We start from the raw sequence: 5,235 nt of genomic DNA, 5'->3' as shown, positions 1-5,235 counted from the left end.
GGTGGCAACATTCGCATTGGTTTTCTTGAGATTGGCGAATACAGCACATATTCATTATCTCTGGTAAAAGTTAATATTTGTTCTATAAGCATCTGAATATTGTTTTCAAATTGTTTTTCATTGTGTGTTGATAAGTAGCTGCTATATTTGTTTACGACAACTCCATACACTGTTCTCGTTCCAGCCAGTGCACCACGACTGGTACATCAAAGGTCACGGTATGTGCTATCCTGTCTATTGGATGGTGCATATAAAAGATCCCTTGCTGCTAATCGAAAAGAGTAATCCATGAAGTGGCGACAGCGGGTTTCCTCCCTTAAAATTTGTGTGGTCCTTAACGATATGCCCGACGCCATATAACCGTAAATAAAATGTGTTGAGTGCGTCGTTAAAAAAAACATTTACTTCCTTCCTTTTCCATACTGTTTTCATGGTCTGACCACAGCGTTTATTTTTGTCCTTTTTTTTTTTTCATTTTTCTTATTTAATATACTTCACTATGTCTTTCATAAACGCGACTCTTTCATAGCTGTCTACATTATTCTTATTAATAATTGTGGATTTTTAACTTTGTTTGACACCACCGGCCTCGGTAGTGTCGTGGTTAGCGCATCTGTCATAAGGCTGGTAGGTACTGGGTACGCAGCACGGTACCGGCCTCGGTAGTGTCGTGGTTAGCCCACCGGTCATAAGACTGGTAGGTACTGGGTTCGCAGCACGGTACCGGCCTCGGTAGTGTCGTGGTTAGCCCATCGGTCATAAGGCTGGTAGGTACTGAGCACGCAGCACGGTACCGGCCTCGGTAGTGTCGTGGTTAGCCCATCGGTCTTAAGGATGGTAGGTATTGGGTTCGCAGCACGGTACCGGCCTCGGTAGTGTCGTGGTTAGCCCATCGCACATAAGGCTGGTAGGTATTGAGTACGCAGCACGATACCGGCCTCGGTAGTGTCGTGGTTAGCCCATCGGTCATAAGGCTGGTAGGTATTGAGTACGCAGCACGATACCGGCCTCGGTAGTGTCGTGGTTAGCCCATCGCACATAAGGCTGGTAGGTATTGAGTACGCAGCACGATACCGGTCTCGGTAGTGTCGTGGTTAGCCCATCGGTCATAAGGCTGGTAGGTACTGGGTACGCAGCACGGTACCGGCCTCGGTAGTGTCGTGGTTAGCCCATCGCACATAAGGCTGGTAGGTATTGGGTACGCAGCACGGTACCGGCCTCGGTAGTGTCGTGGTTAGCCCATCGGTCATAAGGCTGGTAGGTACTGGGTACGCAGCACGGTACCGGCCTCGGTAGTGTCGTGGCTAGCCCATCGCACATAAGGTAGGTAGGTATTGGGTACGCAGCACGGTACCGGTCTCGGTAGTGTCGTGGTTAGCCCATCGGTCATAAGGCTGGTAGGGGGGAGTGCACCACGATTGGTATACCAAAGGTCATGGTATTATGCCTGTGGCATGGTGCATATACAATAACTCTTGCTGTATTAGGAACAATGTAGCGGCGTTCCGCTGATGACTAAGTGTCAGAATTACCAAATGTTTGAAATCCAGTAGCCGACGATTATTAATCAATGTGCTCCAGTGGTTTCGTTAAACAAAAACAAACTTTAAACCATCGGTGGGCACATCGGGCTATTTCACGTTATAGCAAGTGCACCACGATTGCTATATCAAAGGTCTTGGTACGTGCTATTCTGTTCGTGAGATAGTGTGTATAAAAGATATACCAATGGAAACATGTATCGGATTTCCTCTCTAAGATTATATGTCAAAATTGTCAAATGATTGACACCCAATAGAATAATACATTGATGTGCCCCAGTGGTGTCGTTAAACAAAAACAAACATTAACTTTATTCATCGCAGGCTATTGGATGTGAAACGTGTTTTTTTAAGTTTTAGTCAAAACTCGCATAATTAGTTGTTGTTTTGGGTTTTTTTCATTTCCAGCAAGGAATCTCTTACATGGATTTTCTCAAAGAAAGTACAGCATATACCTCGGTCTTTGACATATCAGCCGTGGGATACTGGTTGGGACGGGAAAAAACAGTCAGATAACTGGGCCGAAGGAAGCACCTCTACCGAGATAGTAAAAAAAAGAAAAGAAAGATAATACTAAATAAATAAATAATAATCATAATCATAAAGGCAAAATATAACAATATAGTGTTTAATCACAATTAATAATTATAATTATAAATCACAATTAAAAATAAGTTTGTTTTGTTTAACGACACCACTACTGCACATAGATTTAATAATCATCGACTATTGGATGTGAATGTCTTAGAGAGAAAACCCATTACATTTTTCATTAGGTCAGGTCAGGTCATAGGTCTTTACGTGCACATTCAGAGCAAGCTGTTGTAGCGCACGCCTGTCCTGGGCACAAGAGCCGGCCTCGGACGGCTCCTCCGTCCAGGTCACTTTTTTTTTTCTCCATTAGTAGCAAGGGGTCTTTTATATGTACCATCCCACAGAGAGGATAGCACATACCACGGCCTTTGCTATGCCAGTCGCGGTGCACTGGCTGCAACGAGAAATAGCCACGTTGGCCCACCGACAGGGATCGATCCGAAACCGACCGCACATCAAGCAAGTGCTTTACCACTGGGCTACGCCCCGCGCCTAATTAAAAATCAGGTGACCGTGTTACGAAGCGATCTTAGCGCTAAAACCGCTTTAAGAGCATAATGCAGTAATGTAATTAAGGTGATCGTAGCACTAATATCGCTTCGTCAAACGGTCCCAGGAAGTTAAATAGGGACTACTTATAGGACTGACATTTAGTATTAGCCACAAAGTTGGCAAATGATATTTCTTTGGCGTAAAATTTGTATTACGGATTTGAACGACTCGAATAAAGTTAAAGGGAGATAATCCATGCAACTCTGCAAATGGAATGATCGATATATTGAACGTTCTAAAGAAAGAAAGAAAGAAAGAAAGAAAGAAAAAAATGTTTTATTTAACGACGCACTCAATACATTTTATTTACGGTTATATGGCGGCAAGGACCACACAGATATTGCGAGAGGAAACCCGTTGTCGCCACTACATGGGCTACTCTTTTCGATTAGCAGCAAGGGATCTTTTATTTGCGCTTCCCACAGGCAGGATTGCACAAATCATGGCTTTTGTTGAACCAGTTATGGATCACTGGTCGGTGCAAGTGGTTTACACTTACCCATTGAGCCTTGCGGAGTACTCACTCAGGGTTTGCAGTCGGTATCTGGATTACAAAACCCATCGATATATTGAACGTTCTAGTATTACGGATGAGCCTTATAGAAGAAATGTCTTTCATAGGAGTAATTTTCACGTTCCTAGAATCCTTAATACAGGCGCGGGTCGGGGGTGGGGGTGGGGGTCAGGTGTTGGATCCCACAGACAGCTCGCGATGAAACAAATGATGTCGTTTCTTTCCCACTTATTTTAAAGTGCATTCAACGCTAATAATGTAAGTTTCATTGAAGTAAATGTATATATATATAACCAGAGTACGGATGACGTCCCGGGGGGATGGTGGCCCACTCGGCCTGCAAGGCTGCTGCCAGCTCGGGCAGGGTCTGGGGCTGTGGTTGTTGCTGTCGGAGGCGTCGGTCCAACTCGTCCCATAGATGCTCAATTGGGTTCAAATCCGGTGATATCGATGGCCAAGGAAGGACATTAATATTGTTGTTTCTGTAGGAAAGCCGTTGTGAGACGTGCTGTGTGAGGCCTGGCGTTGTCATGTTGGAACACTGCGTTTGGCGTTGGCCATAACTGGAACGATGTGTGGCCGGAGGATCTGGTCAATGTAGCCCTGTGCATTCAGGTTGCCCTGCACGTGGACCAGGTCAGTTCTGCCAGTGTGTGAGATGGCTGCCCACACCATGACACTACCCCCGCCGAATCTGTCCACTTCCTGCACGCAGTTTGCCGTATAACGTTCACCACGACGCCTATACACGCGACATCTTCCATCATGACGTCGGAGCAGAAATCGGGACTCGTCACTGAACCACACCTGTCTCCATCGCAGTTGAGGCCATTGTCGATGAATCTGGCACCACTGCAGTCGGAGTCGACGGTGTTGTGGTGTTAAGATGACACCTCGAACTGGACTTCTGGCACGAATTCCTACCTCACGTAGGCGGTTCCTTACGGTCTGGTCGGATATCCTGCGCAAACCTGGTATTGCTGCGGCTGTGGAGGTGGCAGTAGTCAATCGTTCCCGAAGGTGGCGTACCCGGATGTAGCGGTCCTGTCCGGGGGTAGTGACCCGTGGTCGACCGGATCTAGGGAGGTCACGTGTTGATCCATGTTGCTGGTAAACGGTCCCACAGTCTGGAGATGGTGCTTGGGGACACATGGAATGCCCTGGCAACGGCCGTTCTGGATTCGCCTGCGTCTAGTCGGCCGATGGCATTGTTTCTCTGCGGTTCACTGAGACGTGGCATGTCCTGGATTGTCAACTGTCGGCCAGATACAGAGGCAGGCAAGCGAACACCCTGCACTTTTATACTGTCGGTGTTCATGTTGCACGTGCAGACAACGCACGTGCAGTGGTGACATGGTTTGCACGTGGCTGCGTTTTTGCGAATATTCACATTTTGAACTTTATTGTACAGTAGCTGCGTTTTATCGAATGTAACCGTGGGAATGTGTTTGGGACATGCAATGACCTTATATTCACAAAGCATGAACCGGTAGGAAACATAAAATCGGAGTTATAACCCATTTGTACCCTTTTGCGTTTCTTTTTTTGAAGAGTATATATATATATATATATATATATATATATATATATATATATATATAATATATAAAGGTTGATTGGTTTAACGATACCACTAGATATATTGATTTATTCATCATCGGCTATTGGATGTCAAATATTTCGTAATTTTGACATATAGTCTTAAAGAGCAAACCCGCTAAATTAATTTTTTTCCATGAGTAGAAACTGACTTTTACATACGTGGTAGCACATACCATGGCCTTTGATATGCCAGTCGTGGTGCACTGGCTGGAAGGAACAATATGTGTGTGTACTCACACACACACACACACGCACACACACACACACACCACACATAAATATACACACACCACACACACACACACAACACACACACAAACATACACGCATATAAACAAACACACACAACTTGCTAAAATTCAGAATCCGCTGATTTAATAATATAAAAACTGTAATTTGTTTTCTGAATAATAATGTGGTCTTGAATTGTAG

The sequence above is a fragment of the Gigantopelta aegis genome, chromosome 5 (assembly GCF_016097555.1).
Source record: "Gigantopelta aegis isolate Gae_Host chromosome 5, Gae_host_genome, whole genome shotgun sequence".
Classification (NCBI taxonomy): Eukaryota; Metazoa; Mollusca; class Gastropoda; order Neomphalida; family Peltospiridae; genus Gigantopelta; species Gigantopelta aegis.
This window is presented reverse-complemented; position numbering follows the sequence as displayed.